Below are 16,092 nucleotides of genomic sequence, written 5' to 3' on the forward strand. Positions count from 1 at the left end.
GAGTATTCAGATTTAAAATGGGAGTTTAAAATAAAGAGTATTCAGATTTAAAATAAAGAGTATTCAGATTTAAATTCAGATTTAATTAAAAGCCAAGGTGAACAGGCTTGGTACAGAAAGGAGAGCAGTGCAGGTGAGCCTTAATGGAAACGGCGTTCCATAAGTGAGGTGCCAACACTGAAAAAGCCCTGTGACTGTTGCCACTTACGTACCTCACCTCTGAAAGTGGGACACAGGCAGTTCTTGAGGCAGATCTTAACTGGCAAGCAGGACAATATGGGCTATTCGAGTTTATGGTATTTGCATAATTAACTTTGTTTTTTTCAGTCATGCAGTTTGAATTTTCAGAAATAAAAGAAGAGAGGGGGAATGTATGCAGTAGACAAAATCATAATGGAATACTAGGGAAGACATAGAATTGCATGAGTAAGGCAAGACTTAAGGACTGAAGCACAGAGCGGAATAAAGAGACTGGTGTATGCGGCCTGCCCGTGATAATAGAAAACAGAATGATGAATAGATAAGAGGTTAATGAAAGTTTAATCAGAGGGTAAACCATTAAAGGGTGAGCAGTCTGTTTTTTATAATTAAGAGACTAATTTTTAATTTTCTTCCCCAATAATTAGTATGTCATCAGTTGAATGAAAAGGCAGCTGTTTTTGCACAGGACATTTTAATTGATGTGCAGGTGATGCTCATGATCTTACTATGTCAGCTCTTAAATGCATAATGCTTGTGTCCTGATGTACAACTGAACTTGGTAAGGTTGCTTCCAATTGTAATGCACGTTACAGAATACAGTGGGACTTGCTTTCGAATAAGCGTGTATAGGAGCGCGTGGCACATCCCTAACAACACATAAATAAACCTTTCTCCGTCAGAAAAGTATTTAATTTGTCTGTATCTATATAAACATACTAAGAACGCTTTCCGCAAGTCTCTGACTAAAATTTGCCTCGAAATCGGGTTATGGCATGTAGCGAGCGCCGAGCCCATTATTTTATTCCGTCTGCAAAAAAGATACTCCCTAATTATTTTTGCAAAAGGCAACCAGGTTTTCACTTTTTTTACTAACTAAACTCAGAGGCCACAACACGCCAACCGTTTTCTTTCCTCGTTTTCGTCTTCTTCTCTCCCCCCCACCCCCGCAAATGAGATCTCGCCACTTTTATTCCTTTCGCAATAGAAGCGTCGCCTCCCACGCCTTCCTAACTTTCTCGCTCTGCTCCCGAGGTGGAAGAAAAGCGGAGTGGTGGTGGAGGGAGAGGGATTTTTTTTCCCTTACCCACAATGCTTTGTGGGGACGTTGACAAGTGGATCCAAGATGGCGTAGAAAGTAATGACAGGTAAGTCAGGACTTCCTCATTTTCTCGCCCGGAGGACGAAGGGCAAGGGGGTCCGGCCGGTGTAGGGCCACCGGAGGGGATCCGCGGCTCTTCCGCGCAGGGCAGCAGCCCGTTGCGCTGGGCTGAGACCTCGGGCGCGGGGAGAGGCTGTGCTGTGCCGGCTGGAGAGGGCCCTGTGTCTGCGGAGGGGCCTGCAGAAGCAGCAGCTCAAGGGCTGTTTACAAGCGGGCTCTGGCGGAGTCCTGGGGCCTAAGGAGCTGCTCTGTGGGCTGGGCTGCTTGGGAACAGGCCGAGTAGGACAGCAGAGTGCGGGGCAGAGTCACAGCCTAGACTAGGGAGCTGGCGATGGCTGAAACGGTTCGTTTCTTCCCTCCAGTGCGAGAGGGTGCGGTGTGTGTGGTTTTTTTTTTAAATTTTGTTTTAGGAAGATTTCTTTTAAAGTCTTAAACACGCGCATACAAATTTCAGACACGCGCGCGAGGAAGCCTTTTCAGAAAAAGTAAAGAAAAGGGGCGGGTTGGGGAGGGGTTAGTTGTCGTAGCTGGAAAAAAAAATCCTCCAGAATCCTCTGGGCCAAGTCTTTGAGAAACTGTGAAGATAAACAGAACTTCAAACCCTACATTTGGAGTGACCCCCGCCCTATAAATAGTCATGGCAGCTCCCCCCAATACTCTTGCTTTGATGCATGAAGTTGGAAATAACTACCAAATGGACTGTTAAGTTTGAAATGCATAGAAGCCTAAACAGCATTCTTGATAGAAGAGGCAGGAAAGCTCAGATAAGTGAAGACTTCTTTGTAAAATATTTTTTAAAATGATTTTTTGAAAACTATGTTTTAAATTAATATACTTGGTGAATAAATGAAAGTTGTGTTATAATTATGTGGTAATCTAGGAAAATTAATATTGAATCCTGCTCTATGGTCTAGGAATGTGGTAACTCGGAACATGGAGACAAACAATTTCCTCAAATGGACTATTTCAATGTTGAGTTGCCAGGTGCTCCCTGGCCACCTGTAGCTAGCTCCAGCTGAGGCAACTCCTGGAGATTTGGGGTTGGAGCCTGGGGAGGATAGGGACCTCAGTGGGGTACAGTGCCATAGAGCAGGGGTGGCCAAACTTAGTTACCATAAGAGCCACAGAGAATAAACATCAGATGTTTGAGAGCCATAAGACATGAACATCAGATGTTTGAAAGCCAGCTGCTGGCTGGCTTGGCTTGGAGAAGCGATTTAAAGAGACAAATGCCTTTTCCAAGCTTGCTGATGGCATGGGGGCTTTTGAGAGCCACACAATATGTTTGAAAGCCACATGTGGCTCCCAAAACACAGTTTGGCCACCTCTGCCATAGAGACTATTTTCCAAAGCATCCATTTTCACCAAATAAAGTGATCTCTGTAATATGGAGAGAGGTCAGTTGTAATTCCAGGAGATCTCCCAGGCCCCACCTCAAGGCTGGCTTCCCTATTCCAATGTGTTGCTATTTGGTTTTTCTTGAATATACTTAGCTTTGTGAAATATGAATGCTAAAGCAAAATGTTTTGCAACAAGTGCTGCAGAAAACTCGTGTGAAAAAATTAGACAAAATGTTTTATTATGAGAGAGAGATAAACTTCCTAAAATTATGCAAAAAACTTGGTGGTAATTTCCAGGGTTGGTCAGCTTGTAGAAGGGAGGATTTTTTTTACAGTGGAATATAAACATTGTTAGGCCCAAAGCTCATAGAAAATTAAAAAATGCTATGAGACCTCAATTTTATACACAACAGCTTCAGGGTGTGTGTTTTGTTAAAAACCACAGTAGAGAAGAAGCCACTTAACAGAGAGCATTCTTTTTAGTTTAACCTTACAAATAACTTAATTTCAACTTGAAGCTCCTTAACATATAGGTGAAATTATTTCGTAGGGCAGTCCTTATTTTCTACAATATAACACCTCAAATGGGGACATGTTTAAAATTTCTCCTGTGTAATTCTTGAAATTTTCCTCTGAACTCTCTCAGATCTCTGAACAAGCACAGCATGTTGTGTAAACTGAATAATTGGCATGATTGATTTATTTACAATAATTTAAAATCATAACCACTTTGAGGAAAGAAATGGACTAGTTACTGCTCATCCACCTGGCTTTATTGTAAGATATGTGCTGGCAACATTTTTTCTTCTTTCTGCTCCCAAAATCTTATGTTCTTCCTTTATAATTTAACTTGTAAGTAGGTGGAGAAACATTTTAAAGACAATTTTAGAGCTGGAGTTCAGAGAAGATTGGAATGGTTACAGAGGTTTGCAGTTTAATTGCTCTGATAAGGAAAGGTCAAGGCAAAACACACAGTGTGTAATGATGCTCTCATACACTTTACTTTGAAAATAGATTTTTCTAAAGAAGGACAACACTAAATAACAATGCCCAAACTCAGAATTATGTTAAGATTAAGCTAGTCTGCCAGTAGAATTTTTTTTCTTTGTAAGCCATTTGCAGTGGGCTTTATCCTAGTGGAACCAGTGTGGCCCAAACTTTTGCATGGCATTAGTTTAGGCTTATGAGAAAATATATAACAATTTTCCTGTATTCATTTTTATTCCATAATTCCTTAAAGGAACTCTGGAGTGGTAAACAACAACAATCAGAACAATCTCATGAGGTAGGTTAGTCTGAGAAACTGACCTTCCCAATGTTACTGCGTTCATAGGGACATGGAGATTTGAATCCAGATCTCCCCAGTTGTAGTCCTACACTCTGGATTGGAGTTCTGGCACTTACATTCTTGGTATGTTCCACCTTCACCAGAACAACACCTGGCACAAGAGCCTTGTGTGTCAGTAGAAAACACCTTGCGCTGGAGGAAGGAGCCAATGGAGCGGAATGTATAGGATCCAGTCTTTAAACCACATAACTGAATTGGGTCTCTCTGTACCAAACACAAATATATGGCAATTAATGAGAATGATTGTAGTGAAAAAATGAGGGTGTGAAGCAGAATGTTTCCAATTCACATCTCTCCACGAACTCACAGGCTGGCCTTGGGAAGCTGCTGTCTGTCAGTCTCAGTGATATGGGAATTAATATACCGTATTTCCTTTGATTTGAGGCATTATATCAGTCCAAGCTACTGCATTGTGCATGTCTCCCCTTTAACTGCAAAGGGGGAAAAAGTGGGAGTTCTGGCAGAATCAACATTAATAAAGAACTCTGCGTTTTGGTTAGATGGCTTCCTAGTGGACAATAGCATATTATTTTCTTTCCTTACAAAAGCAGATCTCTTAACAGTAAGTTGCCTTGGCAAAATATCTTTGTAATAAAACTATCAAATTCTCTTATAAAAATACAATAAAAGCAGCTATTATAAAATCAATAGAAGTAACAGTTTAAAAACTTATTAGGACTGCCAATAAAAAGGTAAAAGTAGTCCCCTGTGCAAGCACTGAGTCCTTACTGAACCATGGGGTGACATCACATCACAACATTTTCTTGGCAGACATTTTGTTATGGGGTGGTTTGCCATTGCCTTCCCCAGTCATCTACACTTTATTCCCAGCAAGCTCAGCTGCCTCCTGAAGATTGACAATGGGAAGGTTGTTGCATAACTGCATGTTTTATTCTGCGAGAATAAGAATCTCCTTTTACTAATAATTAGTTTGAAGCTTATCTTTCCTTTAAGTGGTGCTTAAGACAACAGTATCTCAATTAAGGCATAACACCTAAGTATAGTACATATGAATGAGTATTGACCTTATGCATGTCATCCTCCTGCTCTCTTCTTCCCTCATGTGCTGTAGTGCTGTCCTTCCCTCATGTGCTGTAGTGCTGTCCTTGTTGCCAATCATATTGTGCTGTAACATCCAAGTAATCCAGTCAATGCTTACATATAAACCCAAATTAGAAATTTCAGATTGTGGTTACCATTCTTGTTCGTAGGAAAACACAAATCATGGTTTGCCTGGTTTAGATATAGTTTAGATATTACATGTGGATATGCTGACTTGCAAATTATCTCTTTTGGCTTTTCCAAGGATTTTCGGGGATTCTAATAATTCTGTGAATTAGTGGTATAAAAAATGTTCATAAGGCTGCTCTCTTTCTCCTGGTTAGTACTTTTCTCCCTGTGTCACACAAAGATATCTTCCATCTTCTGCCTCTTGTACATCAGCCTGCACTTCCATAAATTCCTTTATACATACCCCTCCCATTATCTTACACAATCATTGTACATTGCCAGACAACCACAGTGTCTGTGGTTCTTATGTTTATGCTTTTTCTGTGCATATGCTTCCCGCAACTGGATCTTACTCTAACCAGCTCTATGCTTTGCTGTGTTTTGTCGTTTGGTTGCCATTTCTGTATCCCCAGGATGTACCATGCTTTCAGTGGTAGCATATGCCTCTTTATGGTTGCTCTCTGTTGTCTCACAGTAGTGGATATGCATTTTGTGTTTTTGTTAGGGAGATATTTTGCCACACCTTTGTTGTGTTCACTTCTTCCAGTAACTGGAATGAGGAGGAAAGAACGTAGTTACAGCTAGTCAGTCACTTTCGCATTTCCAATGCAATATAAACTGTAAATCTCTTCAATAGGCTGTAAAATAAATGGACATTAATAATATGTTTAGAATCCACATTTAGAATCCACATTTAGCTCCTGACTTGTGTGTTCTGTCTGCTCTTGAACATTCTTTTGGGGGAAGGCCCCAGTAGTGGTATTTCTGTTTTAACATCTTTCTCTAAGGATATTATTGTTTGATTCTATTTCAGGAAGCAATATGGCTTGTTGATGTACAGGGCTAAAAAAACAAGTGTGCTTCTCAGATATAATATGGTATGTGAAGGGAAGATGTATTTAACTAGTTGGTCCTAGCTAAGGTTTTATATAAAAGTGTTTTGCATTTCTGAGATTACATCCAGGGTGGATTAGATTTAAGCAGGGCTTTTTTTGAGCAGGAACACACAGGAACGCAGTTCCGGCTGGCTTGGTGTCAGGGGATGTAGCCTAATATGCAAATAAGTTCCTGCTGGGCTCTTTCTACCAAAAAGCCTCGCACAAAACAATGGTGATGCCAGGGGATGTGGCCTAATATGTAAATGAGTTCCTGCTGGGCTTTTTCTAGTCAGTAAGACTCTTAAAAAATCGTTGTTTTCTGCATAAAGGCTCATTCTTGCATGTTATAACTATAATATTTACAACTCAGATGAAAATTTCATTTTTAGAATAATAACTTTTCAGGTTAGTTTTACAGGTATATCAGAAAAATTGGTTATTTATTATTTGAAATTATGGGTGTGCAAGAAAAAAACTTGGTTTTTTGGATTCAAGGATATTGTGCCTGAAAAATATCAGTATTCCCTGATATTTCTGAATCCCAATACAGGTATGGTATTTGGATTTGAGGAGCCTCATGGCGCAGAGTGGTAAGCTGCAGTACTGCAGTCCACACTCTGCTCACGATCTGAATTCAATCCTGACAGAAGCTTGGCTCAGCTGGTGACTTGGAGAGTGAACCTAAGCACACCACTTTCAACATCACCCTGTGTGCACTCCTACCAGGGTATTGTAGAGGTATTTTGGTGCAGGTGGATTCAGAATGGCAGTGGAAGGATTGGTGGGGCATTTCTGCATCAATCCAACTGGTTAATGGCCCTGTTCAGCATGGTGGAAGCAAGGGTGTGTGTATCAGGGATAGGCATCTTGGAGCACCATCCAGAAACCAGCATCTTTGACCATAGAGAAGGGGTGACTGCCTACGGCAACTATTTGGATAATGAAGCAAGTGACTCTCTTACTTGCCTGCTGTTTCCCCCTCCAGGCACCCTAGTGTCAACCTCACCAAGTGTCTCTGTCAGAGATGCTTGGTGTCCCTTCTTTACTGCAGAACATGCAGGGACGGCACTGAAGGTGGTTGCATCTTGAGTCACCTCCTGGCTGGCTGGTGGTGGCTGCTTTGGCATCCAACAGCAGCCTCCCCCTTCCCCAGAAGCACCGCCTGCTGTGTGTAGTTGAACCGGTAGTTGAGAGATGACTGAAATCTCTCCCTTGGCTGATCTGGGCCCTAAACAGTTGGTACTGTGTGATATGTATATTCTCTGTCAGTTGGAAGTGCTTCCAGACTTTAGAGTTGTAGGGGCACCCATGTTGACCAGCAACTGCAGGCACCCCTGGAACTGCTTCCTGTGAGGAGCTTGGGGAACAGGACTGGATCCAGGGAGGGACAGAGGGGGTGCTTGCCCTGGGCATCGCTGGAGGTGTGTGCCAAATTGGGAATGGAGTCCATTCTATTCTATGGGCTCATAAAATAGAATGGGTCCATAACAGGGCATCATCCAGCCTCTCCTCTAGCTCCTCCAGAAGCCTTTTGGTCCCTGGGGTGAGCTCCAGAGTCAGAATACTTTCTTCCCCAAAGCTCAACCCAAAAGACATCTCAGGCAGCTCCTGCTGACCCTCAGGACCAACAGTTGGCGGAAGGGCTAACTGAGTAGCATATCAGTGCTAGCACCTGCGGGCACCTCTGTAGGGGGCACCCCAGCAGCAGCCTTAGTAAAGAGGACCTTGTGTGGCCTCTTACACCACTTCTGCCAGAGGGCTGCGGTGCAATCCTCTGCACAGTTGGGAGGAAAGCCGCAACCCTCTCTTCCCCCTTCCCTTCACCCCTCCAGGGCCGGTGTGTGGGAGTAGGCCAAGTAGGCAGCTGCCTCGGGCACCACTAGGCCTAGGGGCACCATGAGGCACCCCCTCTCCCCACGGCCTACGCCTGCTGCCTCCCTGCGCCCACCTCCCTGTGCCTGCAGCCCCGCGCCCGCCTCCCCCCACCTCCCTGTGCCCGAAGACACTTCCCGTGACTCGCTCAGGCTACCTCTGCTTCAAGTAGGGGACGGCCGGGCTGAGAGCTTGCGTGTAGTGCACAGCCCAATGACATCACTTCCAGTGATGTCATTGGGCCCTGTGTGCTTTGCGCGTGCGAAAAGAGATTGGGGGGCAGGGGAACGGACCTCGGCCTAGGGGCGCCAGGACCTCTAGTGCCAGGCCTGCACCCCTCTAGTCTTTTCCTTATCATTGTCTCCAGGGTCCTGCTGCGTTCCCTTCCTGCCATTCATTGTAACCTCAGGCCAAACTCTTTCTAACTAAGTAGTACTTGTAGGGAAGGTATTATGCCCCTTAATTACCTGCACTGCATTCTGAACCTAGAGTCTGACATCTTTTTATGAACCCTCCTACCCCAAAACTAGGTTTCAAAAGAGCCTAACCTACCATTGTGTTAGTTTTTGTTTTCTTTCTTTTTTGTTTTTGAAAAGTTTTTTTCCCCTGTGCTGAAACCTGACTGTGGTTTAATTAACTAACCCTGGGATGGAATAGCAAACCTTTAAAAAAGTTTAAGACTCTTTATTAAACTTATCATGACTAGATTCTATAGGAACAAGCCCAATTTCCTTTATGGAAATGCAGGAACTCCCTCCTGAAAATTGGAAAACTACAGGACAGCCTAAAGTGAAATGTGTCCAAAAGCACCTGTTCACTGAAGCTCAGAGTGCTGCACACTGCTTTTAAAAAAGTGAATACAGGGTATGATAACCACTGTTTTGAAGACATCCACAGCCTTACCTCTTTTAATATTCTCCTAGCACTGGCCTAGTTAGGGAGGAACTAAAGCCCTATGCTGAAATTTAATTAAAAGTATTTTAAAGTTAAACAGTTCCTAAAACACACCCTTATTACTAAAAGCCTATTTAGCAGCACCTATTATACTCAATCCAGAAGCACAGACACAGAAAAGGGTCTCTGCAGCCCTTTAAAACTTCCACCAGCAGCTATTTGATATAGACAAATACATCCGAATAACAACCAAATAACAACCAAATAATTCCAGCTTTATTTGGAGTCAGCTGTACCCAAATCAGATTCTCTAATGTGTATACTGGTAAGTTATTTTTTTCAGCTCAGCTTATACTGAATACACACCCTATTTGAAATAGTTAATTATGAAATCACTGTGAAGTGAAGTATCTAATAGGTTGCTCATTCATATTTGGACAACTTTTCTGCCAGACCGTTGGAAGAAGAAGGAGAAAAGTAATAATTAACAATGACAATGACATTTATATTGTTTTATGTAACTAAAACAGTAACATTACATAGCATATGTAGTCTTGTATTTGCTTAAACATCCATGTTAACATGGTTAAAGAAAATATCTTTTAAAAACTTAAACTGTCTACGTTAGCCAGATGAAAAACCTAAAATTCTGTCTTCTGTGGCTCACTCATCTTTACCATTTTGTTTGTTTATAACCTGGAAAAGAAAACAAGCTTTCTTGCTTTATAAGATCCAAAATGATTTCTCAATTTAGACTGAATGAGACCAAAGGAAAAGAATATTCTTTCTACACTAGCAGAAGAAGTTAATGCTATTGTTAAAAGTGAAACCATCACTTCTGTAGTCTCTAAATTCAACTACTTACGTGATTTCTATCAGTTTACAGGTATGACTTTCTTTAAAACATGATCAGCAAACAGATAGGATTTTGGCTACAGCGGTGCCTTGAATTTTCTCTCAGTTTTGTTCACAAACTGTAAACATAACAGGCCAGTTCTTTATATACTGCTATAGAGTTCCATTTAAATCTTATGGTAAGGTTAATTTGATTTAGATTTATATCCCACCCTTTCCCACAAGTGGGCCCAATTAGCTTGGTTCCACCCATTCTGTTCAGAGCAGCTACTGCAAAATTATTGTTACATAAATATTTAGCAATTTTAGCAACTTTAGCCTTTATTTCTGGAACACATGAAGTCTTTGGCTAAGGAGTTGCATCTTGGATACATTTGCAGCATTGTCTGTGACCAGGCTGCTTAGTAGACACTTAAATTTTTGTTCACATTTTATTGCCAGTTCTTCTAAGTATTCCACTTCATGTGCATTTCCTGATGTTTCAGTTGTTTCTCCAAGGAAGACATTTCCTTCTGTTTTTATACAAGCACATATATTATGATAATTGTAGACATTGCTGCACCCAACCAGACTTAGGTTAACAATTTATCCTGTAGACTTGTTGCACACTGTTCAGTTTCTCTTACCACAACTATCAAAAATGACAGTACCATGCAGTAACAATAGCAAATACATTTTTGCTCAAGCATGACAGTGTCTCAAGACCATTGTTCCCTCTAAGCTGCAGAGTTTTGTAAGTAAAAATTATACTTGGTGGGCTACTGATATTAAAGTTGTGAGCTACTGGCATTAAAGTTGTGAACTACTGCATAAATTATAGTGCTCTGGGAACATCCTTCCTGAGCTAAGACAAAAACATGTGAGCTGGAGGCTAAAAATCTGTGAGCTAGCTCATGCTAACTCAGCTTAGAGGGAACACTGCTCAAGACTATCTTTAAGGTGTATGATGAAATCAAAAAGTTTACCAACCTGAAGCCCCTGCATGTTCAAACATGTACCTTTTCTCATCTTCATTGCCACTTTCTCTTGTAAAAGAACACTTTTCACGATGTCCTTTAATTTGGCCCATCAGGCCTTTCATATCTTTGTTTCACTGATTGCATTTTGCACACATGCATGAACCCATAGGTAGAAGAATTTCATTAAGTATTCCCAACAACTTGCTGCCATTATAGGTTTTCTCTTCAAGGGAGAGAATAATCTCAGGCAGCACTCACAGAAATCTCAAAAACTTCTAGAGTATTCTGCGCAAAAAGTTTCACTTTCATTTGTATTGCTTGCCTCTCCTTAAACTTAGCTCTTAACATCTCCCCCTTATCCAGATCTATTTCATCCCAAAGTAATAGTTATTGAACTTCTTGAAATTTAGCATTTAAGAGGTAAGGCAGGGGTATCGAACATTTGTTATGAGGACCGAATCTGACATAAATGAGACCGTGTTGGGCCAGGCCATGTTGGACTGGGCCATGTGTGTATCTATTTAAGATTAGGTAGCAGAGATATAAACTTTATAAAGGACACAGACAAATATAATTAAAGATTTAAAAAAAACAACAACTTAGAACATGCTTAAAACATTAGCACTCGGTAATAAAAGTGCTTTCTTTGTATTTCTTCCATGGGATTCAGGGAACTGGGCAAAGGAAACTCTGGCTCTTTCCTTCCTTCCTCAGGGGACGAGGAGGGGGAAGGAGCCTCAGCCAATGGAAGGAAGAGAGGCTTGACTCAGTAGCTCTGCTGTGTGATTGAGAGCCTGGCAAAACAAGCTGTCCCTCCTTCCCTTCCTCCCCAAGGGAGGAGCCTTAGTCAGTGGAGAAAATAGAGGATTTGATTTGTAGTTCCTGTGCAATTGAGCAAGCCTTGCAAAGCAGGCTGTTATGCAGAAGGAAGCAAGAAAGAGGGAGAAGGAAGCAGATGACAGCCAGTTGCTTGGGGGCCTGATAGGAGCCCTCTGTGGGCCTGATTCAGCCCCTGGGCCACATGTTTGACACCCCTGAGTGGTAAGGGGTTTATTCTGTGTATATAGATTTGCAGCGGAACAATAGGATTGAGGTCTCTTTTTTTAACTATATGTTTATTTAAAAACATTCTTGCTGTTAAAAAATATGTTATCTAAGCAAACAGAGTCACAGTTTTGAGAACTGCAAAATCAAGCATCTGTGATGGTATCTTCTAGATAGAAAAATTGCCCCAAATAATCTTACAGAAACCTCTGGGAGAGCATGACATTGGGGCCCTAATGAATGAATTAATGGAATTCATATACACATTTTTCCATGCATTGCATGAAATATTATGTCATACTACATAATTAAAAATTAATCCTTATTTCATGATGAAAAACCTTTGGGCTATAATGTATCTTAAATATAAAACTATCTTTAGATTTTATCAAACAAAATATGATTTAAATTTTAAAAATCATTGATTTTTATCCACCGCTCTTCATACTCTTCGATCCTAGGTTTCTTGAAGTTCCTGACAAATACTATTGTCCAGTGTAGCTGGCCTTTTTAAATTGCAGCTTCTCTACCTGTTTATCCAGCAGCAGTGAAACAAAACCTGCTATTTTAAGGTTCACATTTAAGGTTCATAAGGTTAAGGTTCATATTGGATTTACTTTAGAATAAAAGCCTATTGCGTTTGTTGATAGCAATGTTGGAAATTAAGGCAAGGAGAGAACTTATTTTTGCCCTCTGCTTTTGTTTCAAGGAGAGGTTTTAAAGATAATAATTTATTGTTACCTATGCAGATTGAGATGTAGCACATGAAAATTCAAGCAAATAATGTGGCACTATTTGATTCTAGTGAAATGGCCATGAGATGGTTTTGCTGTGTTGTTAATAATAGAAAGCATAAGATCAGGGACCACAGCTTTCTAGATAACTATTATTTTTTTGGTTGCCACTGGCACATCAAATTTCTCAGTGCATGCTCAGAGACTTGGAAGGAGAAACTAGGTCTTGTTTGATTTTACCTGGAGGTTTTACGGAAGGTAGAAGCCATAACCTGCAGCATTTCTGCTTGATACAAAAGCTGCATGAAAATAAAATAAACGTGAATTGCTTGAAGTTAGGCCCTAGTTCCTTTCTGTTGGGCTTGAGGAAGGGGGATGCAAGAAAGGGCAAAGTTTAATAGAAGTTTCTTCTTGTGCAACAGCTGAAAAAGTGGCTCTTGAACTCCATTTGCCTTAAGTACTCCCAACCATGGGATTCTACTCAACATAACTAAGTTTGTTAAAATTAGCTTTTCTAAATTCCAGCCCTACATGTCTAACTACACATAGCTTCTGCTTTCCCCAAGATCTTAAATTCCAAAATCATGGTTACTATTACACAGAGTGCCCACTGCTTTCACCTCATGACCCTGTTCTTCCCTGTTTGATAAGAATCAAGTCCAAGATAGCAGATCCCCCCCTGTTTCCTTGTCTACCTTCTGGAAAATAAAGTTGTCAGCAAGACTAGTCAGAAATTTATTAAAACTTTGATTTTATAAGTGGAGTTTGACTTCCAGCAGATATCAGGGTAACTGAAATCTCCCATGACTACTTTGTCCCATCTCTTTGAAAATTTTGCAATCAGGTCCAGAAGTCTCATCTAAGTCTTTGCTTGTCTTGGTACCCCCACCATAATACTACTATTATTTCTTACCCCTTTTGTTTTTACTCATAGACTCTCAGTTGACCTTCCATGCTCACATTCATGTATTTTATCACAAATATATACATCCATGACATATGCTACTCCTCCCGCTTTCCTTATTTGTCTTTCTTTTAACTAAGTTGTACCACTCAATCCTAATATTCCAATTGTGAGTCTTATCCCACCAAGTTTCAGTAATGCCTGTTAGATCATAGCTCTGTTCCTGTATTAGGACCTCAAGTTCCTCCTGCTTTTTGTCCATACTCTGTGCATTAGTGTAGAAACATTGGAATTTATGGTTTATGTGCCCTGATAGTTTCATTTCAGTTCTTACCTGCAAATTAATGGTCCATCTGTATGTGCCTCTTCCCACACATTGTTATTGTTCTTATCGCCAGTTCATGGCATCACATTAGGCTTTGAAATTTGAAATTTTGTCTCCCTCTTCCACAGGATTTAGTTTAAAGCTTCACCTCCCAAATCAGTTTTGTTCATTTCTTGCCAAACACATCTTTCCCAATCCCCATGAAGTACAAACTGTCTCCCTACAGAAGAGCTTAATTTTGAAAGTGTAGGTCATGGTCCAAAAAACCAAACCTTTCCAGAAGACACTGTCTATGTAGCCACTTGTTCTTTTCCCAGTATTCTCTCTTTCCTTAAGCCAGAGGCTACCACAGGAGAATTGATAAAATCACAACGTGTGCTCCAGGGACCTTCATCTTTTTACCCAGAGCAGAGCATCATAGTCTCTTTTAATAGCATTCTGGGCTGTGCCAGGCAGTAACATTTGTTCCCACATGGATGAGCTTGATTATTCTTCCTAAGCTGGCCATCTGACTCAAAATGCACCCCCTCCCCACCATACAAACTTTGATCTCTATGTTTTCTGAGAGGATACTGGACGAAGCACAGCTTTTATTTAATCTAGTAAAATTTGTAAGATGGCCTGGCCCTTACTCGTTGGCTCTCCCTGGTCTGGCCTAATAAAGGAGGTATTTGGATGTGCTGGCTCTGGACTCCTGTAGTGCCCTATCTTTACAGGCAGCCCCCATTGATTAAAGGGATTCTGGACCAATGCCTTTACTGGCTTTTCCTACCATCTCATGGCCCACCCCTCCCTTGAGACTTTAAGAGGCTGCTCTGCCAACCTGTGCAAGCCTCAGGAAGCCCAGGCTGCTTCAGAGTGTGACAGCCTCTGAATCCCAGTGCTAGCAGACAAGGAGAAGGCCTTGGCCTCTATTGTTGTTGGACCTTAGGAGGAACTGGTTGGCCACTGTATGAGACAGGATGCTTGACTAGGTGGACCGCTGGTCTAATACAGCAGGACTCTTCTTATGTTTTTATGCTGGTGTCCTTCTTTGGCACTTGGTGCATACTGGACTTGCTGAGCTCTGAGGCCATTGCTGGCACTTTTCCAGGTTTGACCTCACCCTTGTTCTTTTTTTTCACTACCATTGGTCAGGCTGCCTGACTCAGTGGTGCCTGGGTGAGGCAGTCCCCTACCAGAGTCCCCTCTGAAGCAGGTGAGTGTGGGGGTGGGACACTTTTTCCTTAAAGTTCTGCAGCATTTAACTGAGAACATTATTACTTAGTTTGAAGAATCATTTTGTAGTGGTATAAGATTTAGTTTGATCTTAAGAATTATGGTGCTGTGTTTCCTCCCCTTACATGATGCATTATGGGTGGCACTTAGTTCCAGATATTTCCTCATTTGAGGTAGATAATTTGGGAATGGCTAAGGAAAGTGTTGGGTCATATTTTTAGTGACTGAGAGAGCAAGTGAGTAGACTGTTGTGGTTGTTTAGGAAAATGTTAACATAGCCATTTGAGCATATGGCTTAACATAGACATAATTGGCATACCAAATATTGCTTCCTTGTAAACATGTGAACTGTGTAGAGGTTTCATGGAAAATGGCTATAAATGTGATAAAGCAGGGGTGTCAAACATGCAGCCCGTGGGCCGGATCCGGCCTGCAGAGGGCTCCAATCAGGCCCTCTAGCAACTGGCCGTTGTCTGCTTCATTCTCCCTTGTCTGCAGTGTTTGGTCGCCTTTTTGCATTTCTCCCCAGAGATCAGTCGGCCAGCAAAGCAGCCTTTCTTGGTTCCTTCTCTCTTCCCCTCCCTTTATTCAAAGGGAGGAGGAATTAGGAGGAGCCTCAGCCAATGAAAAAGCCTGGCTCTATAGCTCTGCTGGATGATTAAGTTTGCTAGACTCAATTAATCACTCTGAAGAGCTACTGAGCCAAGCCTCTCTTCCTTCCTGGCTGAGGCTCCTCCCTCTCCTTGTGACCTGGGGGAAGGAAGGAAAGAGCCAAAGCTTCCTTTGCCCGGTCCTCACCATCGGGAGAAATACAAAGAGCACTTTTAAGACTAGCGATGTTTTATTGAAAGTATGAACTTTTTGCCTGCTACAGAGAGAGGGAGGGAGATTTGTTGGGCTTGTTATGGGTGCAGCTGGGTTCCCCTCATCTTTTTCATTATATTTATGCCCTCCGTCCTTCTCAATAGAAAAGTATGTGAACTATTTAGAAGAGAAATAACAACAAGCTAGCATTAGGCTGAGTGTGTGTGTATCTAGCCCAGGTTAACCCAGCAAATGTCCATTTATTTTTCTTTCACATTTTCCTTTGATTGGGGATCTTGAATTTAGACTTCCCAGATAGTAGGCTGA

General features: G+C 41.6%; 1 protein-coding gene across 2 annotated transcripts in view; it reads left to right on the forward strand.

Moving 5' to 3' along the window:
* Positions 1-1,241: 1,241 nt before the first annotated feature.
* HELZ (helicase with zinc finger) overlaps positions 1,242-16,092 on the forward strand; it is a 236,220-nt gene continuing 221,369 nt past the window's right edge. For both annotated transcript variants that reach the window (XM_060252939.1, XM_060252940.1), the window contains exon 1: positions 1,242-1,346. The gene's annotated coding sequence lies outside the window, so the exon portion shown is untranslated. The remainder of the gene's footprint in view (positions 1,347-16,092) is intronic.

This window comes from Heteronotia binoei, chromosome 13 (assembly GCF_032191835.1).
Source record: "Heteronotia binoei isolate CCM8104 ecotype False Entrance Well chromosome 13, APGP_CSIRO_Hbin_v1, whole genome shotgun sequence".
In the NCBI taxonomy this organism is placed as follows: domain Eukaryota; kingdom Metazoa; phylum Chordata; class Lepidosauria; order Squamata; family Gekkonidae; genus Heteronotia; species Heteronotia binoei.